The following is a 22,464-nucleotide window of genomic DNA, read 5'->3' as shown; positions in this document are numbered from 1 at the left end:
GTGCAATGTTTTTTGGGCTTCGCCAATTTTTACCGGCGCTTCATCAACCACGTTTCCAAAACAGTGACCCCCATTACCAGGTTGCTAAGATAAGGGACTACCTTTCAATGGTCCGCAGAAGCCCAACTAGCCTTTGACGACTTAAAAACAGCCTTTATTACGGCCCCCATATTGGCACACCCCAATCCGGAAAGACCTTACATAGTGGAAGCCGATGCCTCGGAGGCCGCCATAGGAGCGGTCTTGTCACAACGAAACGATGCTACGGGACAATTACATCCCATTGCGTTCCATGTCCCAGAAGTTAAATGAGGCTGAAAGAAACTACACCATTGTGGAAAAAGAGCTGCTGGCGATCAAAACAGCGTTTACCGAATGGAGGCACTTCTTGCTGGGAGCCAAAGAAAAAGTGACAGTATATACAGACCATAGGAACTTACAGTTTATGCGCTCTGCTAGGCATTTAACCCCCAGACAACTCAGGTGGATGCTCTTTTTTGAAGAATTCAACTTTGTAGTAACATTCAGACCTGGGAAGGACAACAAAAAAGCAGACGCACTTACCCGACCGGAATCTATTCGAGAAGAAGAAGAAACCACAGAGCATGCTATCATTCCCCCTCATAAAGTGGTTTGTGCTATTCAAACCGATGATTTCCTGCAGAAAGTAGCCAAAGGAAGCCAAACATGCAAATGGAGAACATGGTTCCGGAACCACCTGGAGTGGAAGGAAAAACAAGGCCTGTTCATGCATAACCGAGTGATGTTAATACCTTCCAAGAACCTACAGAAACAAGTATTCCAATGGTGCCATGACGTACCTAGTGCAGGGCACAACGGCGTGTGCAAGACTCTAGAGTGCATAGGGAGACAGTTCTGGTGTTCCAATGTTCGCAAGGATGTGGCTCTATGGATAAAAGAATGCGAGACATGTGCACGCATGAAGACAGATCACTTGAAACAGCAGGGGTTGCTTCAACCCTTACCGACACCCACAGTTCCATGGAAATACATTTCTATTGACTTTATCAAGGGACTACCCAAAGACCAAGGTTGCGACACTATCATGGTCGTGGTCGATTACCTCACAAAACTGGGGCATTTCGTTGCTTGTAGGCAAATACCCACATCTGGGCAACTAGCCAAACTATTACTAACCCATGTCGTACGACTTCACGGATTGCCCCATCGCATAGTGTCAGACAGGGGGACACAATTCACTGCCAGATTCTGGAAAGTATGGTGTGCGGCCCTACATATTCAGGTAGCCTTGTCCACAAGTTTCCACCCCCAGACAGATGGGCAGACAGAAAGGGTTAACCAAACTCTCAAACAGTACCGGAGGTGTTATGTGGACTCCACGACAGAGGCATGGGTAGATCAGTTGTGGGTAGCAGAAGTAGCGCCTTACATAGCTCCACAAAATCTACCCCTTTTTACAACACGTATGGCTTCCACCCTAGGTTCCTTCCCTTTCTACACCCCGAAGTAGGAAATGATCTTCCCGAGGTACACAACAGGGTTAAACACATACAGAGAACACTAAAAAGAACTCAAACCCACCTACAAAAGGCAAAAGAAAGATACAAACGAGAGGCCAATAAACATCGTAGGGTAGGTCCCCAGTATAGACGAGGTGATATGGTATGGTTGTCCACAAAGAATATACACTTCAAAAAGAGGTCCATTTTCAACCCTAAATATATTGTGCCCTATAAGATCTTAAAAATTCTGAGTCCCGTAACAGTGAAACTCGCTTTACCATTGTCTCTACACATCCATTCTGTGTTCCATGTCTCCCTCCTCAAACCTTCCGTCACCCCAATAAAAAAGAAGCCAAATCCCATATGGGTAAACAGTGAACGAGAATATGAGATAGCAAAGATATTAGACACTAAGACAAGAGGAAGGAAACAATGGTATTTAATAGCATGTAAGGGGTATGGGCCGGAAGACAGGTCCTGGGAACCCGCTACGGCCATACACGCACCCAGTTTGCTCGCCGCCTTCCACAAGCAACACCCTCTACCAAACCCCTGGCGGGAAGCCGCCTAAGAGGGGTGTACTGTCAGGGACACGCACTGCCAAGCACTGCCAAGCCGACGAACTAGGCACATTCCGCGCTACCGCGTACTTCGCTCGTGAGACTACGAGTCCCATGAGCCTTTGCACATCCGGCATGTGCGCGCAGACGCGGAAGGCTTAATAGAGCGCATCCGCGCTGGCGTCTTTGCCGATTATCCTGGGAACTTAGAGGGAGCAGCGCATCTTGGTTGCGGCCCTCATTTGGCTGGCGGAAGTTCGTTCCGTTCTACAACATTATTTAGGAGACGGAGCAGCGCAGAGAATCCCTTTCAGTCTTAGTTCCTCGCTATGCAGTAGCGTTATCGGTGGGTGAACGCTCAACGGAGTGTTCGAGTCCTGTTCTTCTGTTGGGTGATACGAGTGGCTGTTGTGGTAAGGGTGCAGTGCACCACCCCGTTTTCTACTTCCACTGCTGCTTGGCTATCGATACCAATTAAGACTGCCTAATTGCTTTTGGAGGTGATCAGTGCCCCCTGGGCTTTACGTGGATAATCCACACCGGGTGTTCCTCCTCGTTGGAGAGCCAAACGTTTGTAGGCTCATGCGAGTGGTAGGAATACCGGTGGCGGAAAGATATCCAGGAATAGGGCATTTATGTCCCTACTAGAATTACAGTGAGACCGTGTGGAGTACAACACGGAACATTTGTTCTACATCAATCCTCACACGTGTGTGTGATTTGTGGAATTTGTTTTGGTTCCTCTATTACTTTGTATCACGCGAAGAACTTGATTCGCGAATAAACTGTTCTGATTATGTTTCCCTAGCAGGGGATTGTGGTTGGGTCACGAAGAACTCATACTTCCTCTGCGATGCAATGATCAATGACCTTTTGGGTACGTGTGGATAAAAAGCGGTATGCCTGCCTAGAGAGAAAAACCTGAGTGTAGTATTGGCGTGTGATTAATTCTTGTAATCTTTTTCATAGTGGAACATATAGTTTCTTGATCAAACAAGCCTTGTCCTAAGGACCCTCGAGCTGGGGGGTGAACGGCCAAAGGTCGCACATGATAAAATTCGTACCTCGTTATTTTTCTTTACAGGTAGATCCTTGTTAGTAGCGACACCTTCACATACAACCTAGGAGGGCAGAGTGGTGGGAGGAGGCAGAGTGTTTATAACGTGCTGTTCTTGTATCGTTTCAGGTCTCCTTCCCTGCTGTCCCCACCCTTTCCTTCCCTCGCTCGATCACTTCAATGATCTGCGCTATAATAGCCATCAGACTTGGAGCTATCGAGAGGTGGACCATAACTAGCATCGTTCCGATCCTGAGGAGCTGAGGAACCCGACAGAATAATCGGCCTACGGCATTAGCTCCTCCTGATCGGATCCTCTACTCTAGTATGGCTACCCTTGAGGACGTGGTGGCCGCCCTACAAGTAGTACAGCAGGAATTGGCGGTCTCCAGACTAGAGACAGCCAATTTAGAGGCCAAGGTAGAACGTTTACAGAGGAACCAGTTCGACGCAGGGGGGTTTGCAGGGTCTCATCCGCATCCCATTACGGTGGAAGTACCCACGCCTATACCCCGAGCACCCCCAGAAAGGTATTACGGCGACGAAAATAAGATACAGGTGTTCCTAACACAAGTTATGCTACATTTTAATTGTAAGGCTAAGGCTTTCGCTACGAATCAAGCCAGGGTAGCGTTCCTTATATCCTATTTAGCAGGGGACGCAGCACTGTGGGCCGTCCCCTTGGTGCAGAGAGACGACCCACTCCTTTACGATTGGGACGGTTTCAAAGAAGAGTTCGAGAACATCTTTGACCGTCGGTCTCATACCCTTTTGGCCGACCGAGAACTATTGGAATTAAGGCAAGGTAGTAAAGAACTGGTGGTCTACCTTACTACATTCAGGCGTCTGGTAGCTGAAACCAAATGGCCCGAGGAGAAACAATTCGCGATCTATTATCAGGGGTTAAGGGACGAACTCAAAGACATCATTGCACAGATCGACCCCCAACCGACATCATGTAAGGAACTCATCAACCTAACCCTGCGACTAGAACACCGGTTAGGTGATAGAAAGAGCGACACCCGGAGAAAGGAACGAGTACCCCTGCGTTAAGACAGGGTCCGTGCAAGAGAGTCACCACCGAATCCCGTCAAACCCATGGAGATAGGAGCAGTAAGAGCTCCGCTAACCAGCGAAGAGAGAAATACGAGAAGGAAGAATGGGCTATGCCTCTATTGTGGTAAAAGAGGAAATTTTGTTAGAGATTGTCTTCAAAGACCTCAGACCACCCGGGGCACCGTGGGAAAGGAGGCAAACGCCTACACCAAAAAGGAGTCGGAAAACTAGATCGCTCGAGAAAACAAGGAGGGGAACACACGAGCGCTACCTATTTGCCCTCTTTAAATGCGGCGGACATGAAACGGTTCTTTTATATCACCCTAGAAATCCAGAGCGGAGAAGAGTGGAAAGAGGCTCAAGCGCTGGTGGATTCCGGTGCCACAGGCACGTTTATGGATGAAGCAGTAGCCGTACAGCTGGGGGTAAGCCTCCTGAAGAAAGCTATACCCGAAGCCGTGGTAGCGGTTGACGGACGTGTGCTAGACTCTGGTCCTATCTGCTTTGTGACTAACAAGGTAGAGGTCAGATATACTCCCCGACATGAAGAAACCCTAGAATTTAACATAATCCGGTCCCCCCAACATGGTATTATCTTGGGACTTCCATGGCTCCAAAAGCATGATCCTCATATCAGTTGGAAAACGAAGACTATCCACTTCGATTCAGAATATTGTAACCAGCATTGCTTTAGGCCGTCGACTACACCCTCACAGGCCCTATCTTCACAGCAGTGGATCGCGACGGCGGCAGAAAAAAACATCATCTTACCAACCCGTTATGAGGGATTCCGCGATGTCTTCAACGAAATCCGGGCAGAAACCCTGCCACCACACCGACAATAGGATTGTCAGATAGATCTGGTAGCTGGGGCAGTGGTACCTTGCGGTCGCATTTACGCTCTCACAGAAAAGGAGAACGAGCATTTGAGGCAGGATTTGGACAAATATTTGGAGTTGGGATTTATCCGCCCGTCCAAGTCACCCGCTGCTTCGCCCTTGTTTTTTATTCCAAAAGCTAACGGAGAGCTTCGCTCATGCATCGATTACAGGGCATTGAATGACATCACAGTTAAGAATCGCTATCCCCTTCCCTTGATCCCGGTTCTATTGGAACAAGTGAAAACAGCAACGATCTACACCAAATTAGACCTCAAAGGAGCTTACCACCTTGTTAGAATGCGAGCTGGGGACGAATGAAAGACTGCTTTCAAAACAAGATATGGGCTATACGAATACCGAGTGATGCCCTTCGGCCTTTGCAACGCCCCTGCGTCATTTCAGTTTTTTCTGAATGAGGCGTTACGTGAATTCATGGATAGATTCGTAGTCGTCTATATAGACGATATTTTGGTTTATTCCTCGTCTGAAGAACAACATGTCCAACACGTGAGCTCGGTGTTACAGGTTCTACGCAGGAACAACTTATATTGTAAACTCAGCAAATGCGAGTTTCATGTGACTGTGGTTGAGTTCTTGGGAATAATGCTTACTCCAAGAGGGCAGGTGATGGCAGAAAGAAAAGTGCAAGCAGTCAAAGACTGGCCAGAGCCCCAGAACGTTCGCGATGTGCAATGTTTTTTGGGCTTCGCCAATTTTTACCGGCGCTTCATCAACCACGTTTCCAAAACAGTGACCCCCATTACCAGGTTGCTAAGATAAGGGACTACCTTTCAATGGTCCGCAGAAGCCCAACTAGCCTTTGACGACTTAAAAACAGCCTTTATTACGGCCCCCATATTGGCACACCCCAATCCGGAAAGACCTTACATAGTGGAAGCCGATGCCTCGGAGGCCGCCATAGGAGCGGTCTTGTCACAACGAAACGATGCTACGGGACAATTACATCCCATTGCGTTCCATGTCCCAGAAGTTAAATGAGGCTGAAAGAAACTACACCATTGTGGAAAAAGAGCTGCTGGCGATCAAAACAGCGTTTACCGAATGGAGGCACTTCTTGCTGGGAGCCAAAGAAAAAGTGACAGTATATACAGACCATAGGAACTTACAGTTTATGCGCTCTGCTAGGCATTTAACCCCCAGACAACTCAGGTGGATGCTCTTTTTTGAAGAATTCAACTTTGTAGTAACATTCAGACCTGGGAAGGACAACAAAAAAGCAGACGCACTTACCCGACCGGAATCTATTCGAGAAGAAGAAGAAACCACAGAGCATGCTATCATTCCCCCTCATAAAGTGGTTTGTGCTATTCAAACCGATGATTTCCTGCAGAAAGTAGCCAAAGGAAGCCAAACATGCAAATGGAGAACATGGTTCCGGAACCACCTGGAGTGGAAGGAAAAACAAGGCCTGTTCATGCATAACCGAGTGATGTTAATACCTTCCAAGAACCTACAGAAACAAGTATTCCAATGGTGCCATGACGTACCTAGTGCAGGGCACAACGGCGTGTGCAAGACTCTAGAGTGCATAGGGAGACAGTTCTGGTGTTCCAATGTTCGCAAGGATGTGGCTCTATGGATAAAAGAATGCGAGACATGTGCACGCATGAAGACAGATCACTTGAAACAGCAGGGGTTGCTTCAACCCTTACCGACACCCACAGTTCCATGGAAATACATTTCTATTGACTTTATCAAGGGACTACCCAAAGACCAAGGTTGCGACACTATCATGGTCGTGGTCGATTACCTCACAAAACTGGGGCATTTCGTTGCTTGTAGGCAAATACCCACATCTGGGCAACTAGCCAAACTATTACTAACCCATGTCGTACGACTTCACGGATTGCCCCATCGCATAGTGTCAGACAGGGGGACACAATTCACTGCCAGATTCTGGAAAGTATGGTGTGCGGCCCTACATATTCAGGTAGCCTTGTCCACAAGTTTCCACCCCCAGACAGATGGGCAGACAGAAAGGGTTAACCAAACTCTCAAACAGTACCGGAGGTGTTATGTGGACTCCACGACAGAGGCATGGGTAGATCAGTTGTGGGTAGCAGAAGTAGCGCCTTACATAGCTCCACAAAATCTACCCCTTTTTACAACACGTATGGCTTCCACCCTAGGTTCCTTCCCTTTCTACACCCCGAAGTAGGAAATGATCTTCCCGAGGTACACAACAGGGTTAAACACATACAGAGAACACTAAAAAGAACTCAAACCCACCTACAAAAGGCAAAAGAAAGATACAAACGAGAGGCCAATAAACATCGTAGGGTAGGTCCCCAGTATAGACGAGGTGATATGGTATGGTTGTCCACAAAGAATATACACTTCAAAAAGAGGTCCATTTTCAACCCTAAATATATTGTGCCCTATAAGATCTTAAAAATTCTGAGTCCCGTAACAGTGAAACTCGCTTTACCATTGTCTCTACACATCCATTCTGTGTTCCATGTCTCCCTCCTCAAACCTTCCGTCACCCCAATAAAAAAGAAGCCAAATCCCATATGGGTAAACAGTGAACGAGAATATGAGATAGCAAAGATATTAGACACTAAGACAAGAGGAAGGAAACAATGGTATTTAATAGCATGTAAGGGGTATGGGCCGGAAGACAGGTCCTGGGAACCCGCTACGGCCATACACGCACCCAGTTTGCTCGCCGCCTTCCACAAGCAACACCCTCTACCAAACCCCTGGCGGGAAGCCGCCTAAGAGGGGTGTACTGTCAGGGACACGCACTGCCAAGCACTGCCAAGCCGACGAACTAGGCACATTCCGCGCTACCGCGTACTTCGCTCGTGAGACTACGAGTCCCATGAGCCTTTGCACATCCGGCATGTGCGCGCAGACGCGGAAGGCTTAATAGAGCGCATCCGCGCTGGCGTCTTTGCCGATTATCCTGGGAACTTAGAGGGAGCAGCGCATCTTGGTTGCGGCCCTCATTTGGCTGGCGGAAGTTCGTTCCGTTCTACAACATTATTTAGGAGACGGAGCAGCGCAGAGAATCCCTTTCAGTCTTAGTTCCTCGCTATGCAGTAGCGTTATCGGTGGGTGAACGCTCAACGGAGTGTTCGAGTCCTGTTCTTCTGTTGGGTGATACGAGTGGCTGTTGTGGTAAGGGTGCAGTGCACCACCCCGTTTTCTACTTCCACTGCTGCTTGGCTATCGATACCAATTAAGACTGCCTAATTGCTTTTGGAGGTGATCAGTGCCCCCTGGGCTTTACGTGGATAATCCACACCGGGTGTTCCTCCTCGTTGGAGAGCCAAACGTTTGTAGGCTCATGCGAGTGGTAGGAATACCGGTGGCGGAAAGATATCCAGGAATAGGGCATTTATGTCCCTACTAGAACTACAGTGAGACCGTGTGGAGTACAACACGGAACATTTGTTCTACATCAATCCTCACACGTGTGTGTGATTTGTGGAATTTGTTTTGGTTCCTCTATTACTTTGTATCACGCGAAGAACTTGATTCGCGAATAAACTGTTCCGATTATATTTCCCTAGCAGGGGATTGTGGTTGAGTCACGAGGAACTCATACTTCCTCTGCGATGCAATGATCAATGACATTTTGGGTACGTGTGGATAAAAAGCGGTATGCCTGCCTAGCGAAAAAAACCTGAGTGTAGTATTGGCGTGTGATTAATTCTTGTCATCTTTTTCATAGTGGAACATATAGTTTCTTGATCAAACAAGCCTTGTCCTAAGGACCCTCGAGCTGGGAGGTGAACGGCCAAAGGTCGCACATGATGAAATTCGTACCTCGTTATTTTTCTTTACAGGTAGATCCTTGTTAGTAGCGACACACCTTCACATACAACCTAGGAGGGCAGAGTGGTGGGAGGAGGCAGAGTGTTTATAACGTGCTGTTCTTGTATCTTTTCAGGTCTCCTTCCCTGCTGTCCCCACCCTTTCCTTGCTCGATCACTTCAATGATCTGCGCTATAATAGCCATCAGACTTGGAGCTATCGAGAGGTGGACCATAACGAGCATTGTTCCGATCCTGAGGAGCTGAGGAACCCGACAGCAAGTGGAACATTTATAGAGGACTCATATGTTCACCCCCTGTCATAGACCAATACTCAGATGAGGAGAACTAAAGAATCACAAATGCATGTAATTCTATATCGATATGTACGATACTGTTTTTTGAGACTAAGTCAATGTAATGATCATTCAAGAAGACTTGCAATTGTAGATCTGACAACATATATAATAAAAAGTTTACAAAAAAACCATCTTCAGTGAGGTCTGGCTTTTTAGTCAACAGTACACAGAAAAGTTAAAGTACAAGTCACAGAATGCAACTTTATATTGGATAAGAAGTGTCATAATTGGCTGAAAATGTCACATATTATAGGGCTACTTTTGAAAAGCCATTCACCTGTCTTGACATGGCTTAATTCTGATCTACAGCCATGAGTTCCAAGCAACTGACTTGCGTCCTGCATGTCCTATTTGTGAGTTCAATCATGCTAAAAGTAGAAAACGACTTTTAAGTGAGGAGTAGGAAACATTTTCTCTACAGGTCCAACTGTTGGTTAACATACTTTAAGTAATTATAATAAGTTGTAAATGTTAGATTATTTTATGCTATGAACTGGGAACATATTTCAATGTTAATACTTAATTTAAATGCATTGTGTGTGATGGGAGCCAGTGAAATGGCTGCACAGTTTGTGTGTCTTAAGTTATTGACACCTGTGACCAGTCATGGCTTTTTATCCGAAACCAATTTGCTGGGACTTATAATTCCATTTATGACATGAAAAGACTGGGCACTAAACTTCAACTAGCTGAATTAAGGCTTTATGGGTGGTATCTGCTGATTTCGGACCATCTCACTGAATATGATCGGATTCATGCTTATTAGCATCATTAAAAGTTAATGTGCTTCTTCTCCACACCAGTATCTTTGCCAGTCCCCGCTACTTCATCATCAAATATCTTTATTTGGTTTCATGTGAAAAACCATAAAAGCACAATATCAAATACAGGTTAAAATATAATACAGTATAAGCAGACCAGACTGGAACAACCCAATATTAGCATCTCTACAAATAATTGCGAACATACTAATTGCAACGAATAATCCGGTCTCCTAAGACAAACCATATACTCCCACTAAAAAGAGATCAGTAAAAACAGGATAATACATCAAAACCCTAATTTATTCAATGGACAATTAGCAAAATAGGGTGCATGAACCCCTGAGATAGAGATGAGATACAAGGGTGTTAGTCACAGCTCGCCCTAAGTCTAATGACAGATTAAAAAAAGTTTAATACGTAAAAACGGTATTACCCGTCAACATCCGAAGAAATATAAAAGCGTGCCGAACTTGTCTAAAATTTGCCTGTTTCAAGATGGGGATTAAGAAGGATTTTCTGGATGCATCATTAAATGGGCAAAACACTGTGAAGTGACCCATGTCCTGCGGAGATGTACCATCGCAGCCGCAGAACGAAAGAGATTGCCCTTTATTCATACCTCTAGGGTGGGCGAGGAGAAGATAAAAGAGATCAAGCCAGAACCTGGTCAGGAGGAATCGGTCATAAGAGTTCGCGAACCCCAGTAGGTACGGCCCCACCATCACTAATGTCCTTAACATGACGAAGCAACGTACGCTGAGCTTCGCAAACTCCCTCTCATCCCTTGCCAAGGTCTGGCGTGCAATAAACGCCTTGTTAAGGAGGGCTAAGTCTTCCTTTTGCGTTACATCGGGGTTAGAAAAAAAATCTCCTCTTCCCTAGCTCATGAGACTCCTCTATATATATTTTAGCCATGGTACCCTGGGAGCATATTCCAAAGCCAAGCAATCTTTAAGAATTGCTTTATTTAATGAATTCCCGTCCTTGGCCCAAAGTTTTAGCCAGAGGGACGAGTACCCACTATAAACAAGCATGGCCTCTTCACTGGCCTGTACTATCCAATTGTCTCCTAACTAAATTCATTATAAAATGAAGTATAAGCTCCAGCGTCCCGGAGTGCAGAGGAGAGGCACAATGATTATGTTAAAAAGGGATAAGAAGCTCAATGGGGTAGTAGTGGTTTGGTTTTCGCACCTCATAGGGAACAGGATGTATCCTGTGGGTATAGTGTGATTATCTATAATGATCAGGAAGCAGTCCCAAGGTTGACCAGGTCCAAAAGATTACATTTTACACTCCTCTAAGTGAAGATTATTGTCAAGGGACCAACAATTTTTATCAAGAGACCAACCTCTTAATTTGATCACCTGTGAGAGTCCTGAGTAGTTTCAACAAGCCCCCAAAGGTATTTCGTTTTGCTATAGTGTCTTCCCAACCAAGACAGGTATTTCCACATGAAATATAATCTCATAGGGCTGTACTAGTACAGGAAAAAGAAAAAAAACTCATAATACACGCCCAATCAATATTTTCTGTGTGAGGACAATAACCTGTAAGAGCATAGATCATAAGTTGGGATGAACCTTAAATCGTACCCTTAGAATACGATGCAAATGTATGGGAAGACGAATGTTGCCTGTAACGGGTCAGGCGTGTCTATTGAGAAAGAAGAGTAATTTAAAATATGGACACATTTTTCAGTAATGAAATGGGGGACTGCCCCTTGGAAAAGTGAAAACATGGAGTCTATGATCCAATAAAGCAACATTCTAAAAACGAAAACGTGAAGTTTATCAGCCGGGGCGACATTGTAGAGCTCAGTTTAAGGAAGAATTGGCCTCATGTGTATATCATATCATGCAGTTGCGGAAATGAGGGCAAAAAGTTAACCAACAAGTGAGTGAGTCTTCACAGGAGAATCAATAATGAGTGGATGGCTACATACTAGAGTAGATGCAACATAGTGCCAACATACATGTAAATCATTGGGGGAATCATACCTAAAGGAATTAAATATCACAGAAGAATTTCAGAAATATTAGGTCCAGGAAGCTAGTCCATAGTAAGCTCCTGTCTATAATATGACCGTAGAGTAAACTGAATAAGGTATATATAATGTTTATAAATTGGTAATTCGAACGTGTTGTTTTTAATGGGTTATCTGTCATATGACAGGAGGAACATGTAAATTTGAACAAGTCGATTCATTGCAGAAAAAGTAGTAATTAGAAAAAGTGGTAATTAAAATAACATAGGCCGAAGACCATAGTAACAACAGATTTTTATGTCAAAGTCAGCCAGACTTAAAGGGCGTGTATAGCTAGAAGTCAGAAAGCTACGGCAGACCATGGGAGTCAAGCGATAATCAAAAAGTAAGGTCTCAGCAAAAGTAACCAATACGTAAAGACATAAAAGTCAACGAAATGTATCTTACCTGGTCCGGTCTTCCTAATGTCTGCGGAAGAGAGGAACCGGCCGGGCAAGCGTTCTATTACTACATAGTATTTGAAAGGAAAGAACATAGGCAAGTGATCCTGCGTAACTAGTTCCGGAGCCTGTTGCTATTTTAAGTCCATATCTAAAGCACAAGATTTCACTTTAGGTAGCAATAGCTGAAATGTCCCTCATCACACATCAGCATCCTAAAAACATGAAAATGTCACACATAATCAGATCTAGAACTTGGAAGCTAAGCGATATTTATCGGTGTCCATGGCCATCATTGCTTGATTTTGCTTGTGAGAAAGTGTCACCCTAAGTGTCACACATTTGGATTTGAAGGTCACTCAGAAGTACACTGAAACTATAAAAATGTTACACATAAACAATATGAAACCTTGGCAGCGACGGCTGGTCATCAAGAGTAAAAGGCTGCAACCACTTTGTTCAATCTTTATTTGGAACCTTTGGGAAATCTCCTTAGTAAATCTGGGATCCATTACCACCTCTATGCTGATGACACCCAAATCTACCTTAAGGTGTCTTCCGCACACGACATCTCAATCCTCAACACTACTCTCAACTCTATCCAAAACTGGATGTCAGCTCAACAACTCATTCTGAATCTTTTCAAAACTGAATCCCTCCGTCTCTCTACCTCACTTTTTCCTCCCCCTGTTCAATATTGGATGGATAGGCTGAATTTACTCGACAACAAACCTATTGTTGTCGACAGCGCTAAATCTCTTGGTGTCATACTAGACAAAAGGCTCAATCTACACTCCCACATAAATTCCATTGCAAAGAATGCATGTTACCAACTGCTCCTTCTCTGGGGGATTCGATGTTTCTTTAAGGAGCAAGACCAAAAAACCTTGGTCCAATCTCTGGTTCTCTCTAGATTGGACTATTGAAATTCTCTCCTTGCTGGACTCCCCAAATCCCACCTCTCCCCTCTCAAATCCCGTACTCCATTCAGCGGCTCGTTTTGTTTTTGGGGCAAAAAGAAGTGATCACATCACACCCATACTGTTTTTTCTTCGATGGCTTCCCATTGAAGCAAGGTCAATCTACAAGACTGCCTGTATCACCCACAAAGCCCTGCACTCTTCTCCTCCCACGATACCTGGCGAATAAAGTTAAAATCTCTGGAGGTTCTAGACCTTCACGTAATGCTGAAAACGTACTGCTTGAGCCCCATACCTTCAAAAAAGAAAGATATATGGCTCAATCCTTCTCAGACACTGCAGTTAGAATCTGGAACTCGCTTCCTCCATTTCTCCGTACCACCACCTCTACCCGGACTTTCAAAACGGACCTCAAATCTCTTCTCTTCCAAAGACACTTCCAGAACTAATACATGCCTTTGCATGCCCTCAAGGCCGCTTTGCATTCTCTTGATGTTCCAAGTTCTTACAATGCTGTAAATATGTTTTCTATACTTGTGCTAATCTAATCCCAATGTTTTTGTTTTGTTTTATTGCTGTGATTGCCATCTCTTATTTTATTTTTTCAATTTTCCCGTTTGTAAATCTCCTCATGTAACGTACTTGACTCTATTGTAAAGCGCTCTGACACCTTGGGTAAAGTCCGCGCTATATAAAATTGCATAAATAAATAAACCACCTCAGTTGGGCCTAGTAACCCCTAAGTGCCCAATGGTTTTGACAATTGATCAAAATGTTCCCCAGTTTGACTTGCCTGGCAGCAGGGTTTGTGGACGCCGGGAGGGATAATGTTACTAATTACAGTCCCAGGAAGTAAATAAAACTTTCCTCTAAATAAGCCAGGAGACTTCTTGTCTACTCGAATTCAAATCCTGGAATGTTTTGGGAAGAAAAAAAAATCCCTAAATATTTTGCAATGAAATTGGTGACATACGAAAACAGTAGACTTAGCCAAAAAGCTTCGGCGATAAACGGTGAACACGGTAGAGAGGCCTTGCAGTATGCAAGAGTTGCATGCAGGTGGGTTCTGTAGACGGGAGGGCGTGGATGGCCGTATTGGTGCGAGTACACGCGCAGTGACATCAACTAGCATGGCGCCTTAGTAACAGAGCGGGGGTCTAATGTGGGGGTGGGGTAGGGTAGCTCTTTTGCAGCTCGCTCCCATCTGGGAGCCATCTGTGCTTACCAGGAACCGGCCGGACTGGGGGAGGGCGCAGATGGAGGAGAGTCCAAGTGAGAAGGGCGGTTGGAGGGGGGAGGGCTTTAAGAGAGCTCTGCCAAGGAAAGGGGGACGGACGGTGGGAGCCTGGTCGGTGAAAGAGATTCTGCAGGCAAAGAAGTGAAGTACCAGTTTGAAAGGAGCGTGGAACAGCGGTAACAGACACTGAAAAAGAGAATAGTCTGTGAACTGGCTTTTTTTCTACAGTCCTGAGATTTTTGAGCTAAGCCGTTCTCCAGCACGAAGAGTCCGGCATTAACAGTTCTTCGACACTGAGGACTCGGAACATCACCCTTCTCTGGCGCTCCGGGGCTTGGAGATAATAAAGCGTTCGTGGCCTCCGAGGGTCCGTGGAGTTATCCTTCGTCGACATTGAGGAGTCTGCGAGCGATTTCTTCCCCAGCACCGGAGCGGACCATCTATCACTACTGGTTCCGGTTTGAGGATAGATAGCGGAAGTAGGTGAGCTACTGGTGAAAGTCGTGAATGAATCAACCAGCCTTGCCCGTGAACCTTTCACTGGTGAGCTCGTGGTCCTACGAACAATGAACATATATATACCTTGCATGTCTCTGGTAGTTTGGTATGCTAGTTTGTGTACTCGAGTTGTTCTCCCGTCTGTGTTTGTGATTGATTGTAAAGGCCGAGTGTTTTTTATGTCTGCATTTAGAGTTAAATCACATATACCGAAGCCTTAAATGCGTAGTGGGCTTTCCCCATGCCCCCTAGATTGCCCATCGCCATTTCATTGCGGTCATTCTGAGGGTTCGTGCAGTGTGATTCTCCCAGTGCATTGTATTGACATACACAACTAGATGTGCTGTAAATCCATCAATGCAGTATGAGAAGGGTAGCCCCCCTCTCCCCATGGGTCTCGCGGACAGCGCACAAACCCCCTCCCCTAATGCAGTGTGACCTCCCCGTTCAGTGTGGGCAATGCTGTTAACGCAATGAAAACCACAAGCGATTGATTGTACCACATATCAGTGTACGCCTTCTACCTATCGCTCCCCCGCGGGCATCTCGGTCAGCGTACATCTCCCGTGGCAACGTAGGCACGCCCCTCTTACGGCGTTTGGGCTATGAGCAACCCCTTGCAGTGCAGGTATTGAAAGCATCTTCGAAAGTGGAGTGCCAACCCAGAAGTAAGTAAAGCCAACGCCCTTTTCGTGCAGTGAAACGCGGGGAGTGTAAGATTCTCCAGTATTGGCCGTTATGCTCTGTGCAGTTATCCACCATGCGTTTTGGGAGCAGGCACCCTGTAAACAGCGGTCGAAGTGGGTGGGGGAAAAACATAGTGGAACTGTGGGCGGAGAATCAGAGTGCAGAATAACTTAAAAATTGGGTCAGTGGGCGGGGTCAGAGGTGTGGCCAGTAAGAACAAAACCTCCCAATTTTAAATTGTTTGGCATTTCACGGAGTTATTTAATTCAACCAATGCATACACTTGTTTATTTAAGGTTTAATATGAATGATTGACAATAAAATACAATCACAAAGTGGGATATGTTTTCAATCACATAATGCCCCGAATACTCTAAAGGTGGAATCACAAGCCATTTGTATCAGAGCCATGCATTTTCTGTCTTCAGTACTTCTCCCTTTTTACACAAGTGCAGTTCAAACACTAATGGCAAAATATCCTTGTTCGCAATCGTTTTTAGCATAATTCTGGCTCTGCCACATAATAAATACATCATCTGCTGCTTAATCTGACAGTTTTAACAAACAAATTGTAGCTCAAACGGATGAAATGCTACTAAAAAAAATGTGATTAGTGTTGCTGCTAAGCGGAGGGCCCTTTGCAAAGGTTGACTGGTCACCTTTCTCACTGCTGCATTTGCATATTACACTGGTACTAAAGAGGCAAAATCTTTGCAGATATGCTGGAAGCGACTCAATTCAAATTATGCACTAGAAAAGAGTAATATTGTGCCTGGAAAAAACAGTAACATCCTGGGATGAGCAAACACTAGTAGGGAATGCAAGATTAAGGTAAAGCTGTGAAATTGATGCAGCAGAGTTTACCAGCGCTATACATACACACACACACACACACAGCACTCATTTGGGCCCATATACATTCATACGTTCAATGAGCTAGCAAATATCCGCTGGTCATCAATTTTGACTTACCTTAGAGGACCTTTATACCAGTGTTCTTACCAACCCTGGCTCCTAAGTAAATGTACGTGTCCAAAGATCTAGTAGTAGATTAGAATAGGTAGGAAATGATAATAGTAATGAAAATACATTTAACTTTTATTCAAAGAACCACAGACCCGGAAGGAGTTTCAAGGTTTTATCTGAATTAATAATTTTGTTATTCAAATCAAGATACAGGTAGATACACCACAATCCTCCATCAGGTAAAAGTAGTACAGGTAAAAGTAGTACAGTTAACTTTAATTCAATACACATTAAGTAAATTCTTGTGATGACAGCACCTGAGGAGAGAAGGAATAGAGAGCAAATACGTAACATAACCCCACAGAGCTATATTTACCTAGAATGGTGTGAGGACCTAGACCTCAGAGTATCAAGGATTCAGGACATGTTCAGGACCGGGAAGGTGATCTCTTCTAGTGTAACACCAGCGTTACACCCCACTCTGGTGTTACTCGCTCAGGCTCGTCCGGACCCCTTCCTAGATGTGCCTCCTCGGTTGTTCCGCGATCTTTCCCTAGTGTTGGATTCTTCAATCGGATTGCAGCAAAATCGGGCAGCATCTCAGCATAGCATCGGCATCAATTGGGTCAAGTGTGTCTAACTATCTAGAACTTATCTCTGTTATACCAATTCAAATGTATGATCCACCCCCAAATGTTTCAATTCTATGTACACCCCTCAGTTTGATTGGGCCAGGCAGTGGGGTGAGGACATCACACCATACTAAGTGCAATAATCTTCATTAGTTCTATTGTCTAATTCCCTGCCTCTTAATTTTAGTACCCACAAGCTTTATTCCCACAAGCATTTCATATGTGGATCGATAAATCTGTAATACAATGTTTCGGGTTCTTCCTCTTGTAGGGTCAGAAGTTGATCTTCCCATGTCCTTGCTGAGCACATGGATTGGCAGCCATTCAAATGACTTCATTAGTTTCAGAACAAGGAGGTTGCACGCATGCGAAGTTGTTGCACAGGATAGGGACATCGGTCACCATCCAAGGCCCAAATGCGAGCTATTAATAAAGTCAGAGAAGAACATGTTAGAATACAAAATTAAATGAATTCGCTGTATACCACTTACTGCTACTCTAACCCCGTTTACTTTAATATTTCTTTTGCATTAGTGGCTTAGTAAAACTTGCATAGGTTAGTTTCAGCATGGCATGTGCGTTAACGCGAGGTTTTCGAGTAGCCATGTTAAAAGCTATTGCGCAGCTGCAAAGATTTCCCACCAAGCTAGAGGAGACGTCATACTACTTGGATGTAGTAGACGCATGCGCAGAAGAGTTCCCACATTTTTGGCGGCCATTTTAAGGCCACTCGGGTTATTCATTAGTGAAGCACATAGAAAAGCTTCCCCTAGATACAATATGTAAAATGTGATGCAAAATTAGTACTCACAAACATGTTGATTATAATGTTACAGGTTATTCGAGAACATTGCATACGAGCAAGTTTCTTTTCATACAAAACCTTGCTCCATCAAATTGTAAGCAGGAACATCATGGTTACCTTAATGCTTTTACACTCCTTATTCAGAAACCAATTAGTGTTTTGCCTAATTTCGATGTCCATTCCTTATGTAATTACAGAACGTAAGCAGTGTGGTTTTAAAAAAAAAAACAAAAATATCCCTGAACGTAGAGATGCAGTATACATTTTATAAACTAAAATAAGGAAAACAGCTGATAAGGATCACATTAAACGTTTTCCACGCCACGCATCAACCAGGTATTACAGTATATCCAGGAATGGTGAACTTCCCCACCCGGGAAAAAATGCAGTTCAAAGAAAGACGAGAAAACAAAAGTAGTGCTTCACTACGGTAAAGAGGCGCTAGTGGGTTTAGATGTGAATTAAACCAATCTGGCCGCTTTGCGACCACTCTCCTTTGCTATATTTAGTTATTTTTCGTATTCACTGTTTTCATTCAGCAAGTGGAGAGGAGCGAGACAGACATAATGAGAGGAAGAAAGAGAAGAGGGGGGCAGCTGACTGCCATAGAGCAGGAAAAGAGTACACTGTCCTTGTGTTCTCTGGGCAAGAAAGAAGAGACAAAGTGCTTTTCCTGGTCTGTCCACCTGGTTGTCCCCAAATGGCCAAGCCTTATCTATAGGCCTCGGCTATTTCTGCTGTCCTGGGACACATTTTTAAAATAAAAAAAGTAGGTGAACACATTCTATTAAATTGAAAAATTAGGGGCACGCCGTGCCCTGCCAATCCCACCCACTTTGACCAGTGCCTGCAAATGACGTGGACCCATACCTGACAAGGTGCCCTATCAGAGCCCCTTTCAGAGGCCCACGGGGCACTTAGGGGTTACTGGGCCCAACCGTTGTAGTTGAGGCCTTTTACTCCCGCTGTTCTAGAGCCCGACCTATGGTTCCTGCTGAACTAGGCCAAGTACTCCTTCTGCACTTGTGTCTCAGTGGTAGCTGTGGTCAAGCAGTCATCGGTCCCTCAGGGGTTGGCAGAGGAGGTGGGTGTGGTCTGCAATGTAGATGCAGGTCAGCGAACACGACTGCTAACTCGAAGTGCAAACAGTATGACCAATAAATCAATGTCCAGCCAAATGCTTGCTTTTATAAGAAAAAGTAGTATTTTATTTCTATCTCTACACCTGCAAAGAAATACGACATTCATATGCTACAACTCAATCCCCCTTGAGGTCAGGTCTCTAATAGTGTAGCCCTGTCTCACTCTTCGTGTAACGCGTTTAAGGTTATTTCCCATTCACTAGTGAGCGCATTAGGGGATGCAAACTATTAGGCTGTACTCAAGAGTTCTCCCTTTTGACCTTTTAGGAGCTTAGTCAAAAGTGTCTATGGTGCTGCAGCACCATTTGCAGCCAGTACCCTGGGCCCCCCAAATCCCTGTTTCGGCCTTACTCGTTGTGGCAGTGTTCAGCGGTGCAGGGAGTACCCTCTTCTCGAGGGCTCCCAAGTCCAGATCCTGTACTACAAAGTCAGGCCGCTAGTGATGAACGTTGCAGCACCCGGTAGCGCAGGATCTTCCAGTAGAGCAGCACTGCCGGTCAGTTTCTAGTGATCAGAACGGCTCGTGCTTGGCGGTCACCAAAGGTAAGTTACTCTTCCCCTAACAAAAAGGGGAGGGGGGATTCTGCAGCTACTGACTGGAGCTCCGGTGAGGATGCGGCATCCTGCAATCTATGGGGAAACAGCCAGGTGCAGTTTAGATACGCGGGTCACAGCATTAATCCTCTCACCTGGGCCACACCTGAACATTTGACCACAGTGATACTGGCAGCCCCTTCTGGCATAAGGGGTTGCTGCTTTGCTCACTATCAGGCACAGATTCTTCGGTGCGAACAACCTCAATATGGCGTACAAACGTCTCCTGCTATGGCCCAATTAAGTTCACCGGTTTCCCCTTTTGGCATTAGGGGGCATGGTGCTTCCCGCAGAGGGCACTTCACATGGCTGAGACCATGGTGGCCCTCTTCTGGCGTATGGGAGTCGTCGACCACTAAGTAATAGGGGAACCCCTGAATGAATGTAGGTAGAGCAATAGGGGAAAATCAGTAAATCTCAAGGAAAAACAATTTGCTCTACCTATCTACTTTAAAGAACGCAATTATGTTGTTTTGTAAATATGCCACTCTTGCTAGACCATGCGTTCAAACACTTACATCAATCAAATTATTTAAACAACATTTTATTTTTGTTTTCATATTATTCAAGACTAATAAATAAGTGCATGAATCGTGTGTTTCCACAATAAAATATATACAACTTTTTTTTTTTTTTTTTAAGCTTAAATCATAGTGATTCCCATGGACTATCTTTCACACATAACATTCATACATTCTCATGCTCAGAAATACCCATTCAAACCGTGAAAACACACCTGACATTCATCACAAATCATAAAAAATTATAGTTAAAAAGCCCCTATACATATACAGCATCAATGACATTTTTTTTTTCTCATAGGGCAGTCAATTTGCTAGTTTACAGTTCAAGACATATAACATTATAAATCAAGAACATAAAAAAGAAACTTTTCTTTTACATATATTGATTAAATAAACACTTATTCCTCTTCACATATATCAATCAGTAAAGAATATATGTAGGGGACATGTGAGATTAAAGCGCCAAGATGTAAGTGTTTGAACGCATGGCCTAGCAAGAGTGGCATATTTATACAATTACATATTTGTGTTCTTTAAAGTAGATAGGTAGAGCAGATTGTTTTTCCTTGAGTATGGGAGTTGTCGGACTGTTCCTGCACACGGCAAGAACCTGATCGATGCTCAGCCACTCTCTTCACACCTTGCTCAGGGATTCCTCTCGCTAGGGCTCACCACTGGACGTCATTCCCTACAACGATGTCCTCTTCCTCACAGGGCAAACATGTCTTTGTAAGCAAACAGGCAATGGTGCTCCATGCTTTAGGACAGGTAATCTTGGTTTCCCTGGGTTATACCTCTTCACTTAGCAGGGAGACTAGCAGGCTTTGGCCCCTAGTCCCGGTCACAGGCATAACTCTTTCAGAGCTTCTCCTTCTCACACAGCCAAACTAGCTGCTTGGCAGGTGACTGTTTTTTGGGGACTCAATCTCTCCTTTGTATAGTTCTTTTCCAGACACCAAATATAATTTAGGGTCTGGGTTATTGAATTTTAAGTTGGGCTTCTGCTTCATTTGAATTGTCATTTCTCCTTTTCATCTTCCTTAATAAAAGAGGTCTGCCACAGCAGGCACAGCTCTGAAGCTGATTGTCCACAACACAGTTCAGAAGAAGGACCTTCACCGGGAAGAGTGGGGGGCACTCTTCCCGGTGAAGGCCCTTCTTCTAGCTACTTCCAGCAAAGTAGGATGCAGCTCTTTAGCAGTACTCCTAGTAATAATCTTTTTACCACTTCTAGGACATCTGACACTCCAGAATTGGAACTAAATCTACATTCATCATGTAATCTCCCTGGGACCTGCGCACAGTACGCTAAATCATTGTAGTGTTTGAGACAATCTTGTCCTCTATTTTGCATTTTTTGGAGAAATCCATTAACAATTCAGTCCATATTTTAGGCTCTCTCCTGACCATATTAACTTCCTTCACCCAGGATGAAAAGGTATCATTGGTTAAAACTACATCTCCGCCTCCAACCCCAAATAGAAAATTTGCTGTTTCTCAAGAACTGGTTGTCGAACATGTGGATTCAAGTAAGGAACTCTTCATCTGACTCTTTAGTAATTAAAATAAATAAAAACATTTAAGAATCCTTCATTGTGTACTCCTTTCTAGCAAAAGGGCGGAGCTCTATTTTACAGTACAAAATGGCTCATAACACAAACATATAGATATAGAGAAGAAGAGTACAGTAGACAGTCGCATATGTCTTTACAGTCACCAATTTTTCTAGATCATTGTTTGCGTCAAAGAGTTTCATCAAATCATTAATATATACTGTGTTTTTCCAAGTCTTCCAGATTTGGTGTTAAATGTGCATCAATGCGTTTCGGTGGGTACTCAGTACTCAAGGTCACCTTCAGGATAAATAGATTTCTCCCACAGTCTAATTAAAAACAAATTTGCCTTTATAAAGAAACATAAAAGCAAATAAAATACTTAATATATTCCTACATACAAATGTACATTGTTTAAAAAAAAAAAAAAAAATTCTCTCCTCCACATTTCGTTTTATCGTAATATCTAATTTCAACCTTATAGCTCAAAAGTCTCATTAAATTCCATAAATTTACTTTTTTCCCTCCTATTACAT

The 22,464-nt window shown here is 44.3% G+C and overlaps 1 protein-coding gene across 7 annotated transcripts in view; it reads left to right on the top strand.

Moving 5' to 3' along the window:
* The first annotated feature begins 14,396 nt into the window (after positions 1–14,396).
* CBFA2T2 (CBFA2/RUNX1 partner transcriptional co-repressor 2) overlaps positions 14,397–22,464 on the top strand; it is a 522,617-nt gene continuing 514,549 nt past the window's right edge. For 2 of the 7 annotated variants that reach the window (XM_085618984.1, XM_085618981.1), the window contains exon 1: positions 14,579–15,070. The gene's annotated coding sequence lies outside the window, so the exon portion shown is untranslated. Of the gene's footprint in view, positions 15,071–22,464 lie in introns of all 7 variants that reach the window. The other 5 variants (XM_085618979.1, XM_085618978.1, XM_085618982.1 and 2 more) reach the window with 4 other exon arrangements.

The sequence above is a fragment of the Triturus cristatus genome, chromosome 7 (assembly GCF_964204655.1).
Source record: "Triturus cristatus chromosome 7, aTriCri1.1, whole genome shotgun sequence".
Lineage (NCBI taxonomy): Eukaryota > Metazoa > Chordata > Amphibia > Caudata > Salamandridae > Triturus > Triturus cristatus.
This window is presented reverse-complemented; position numbering and strand designations above follow the sequence as displayed.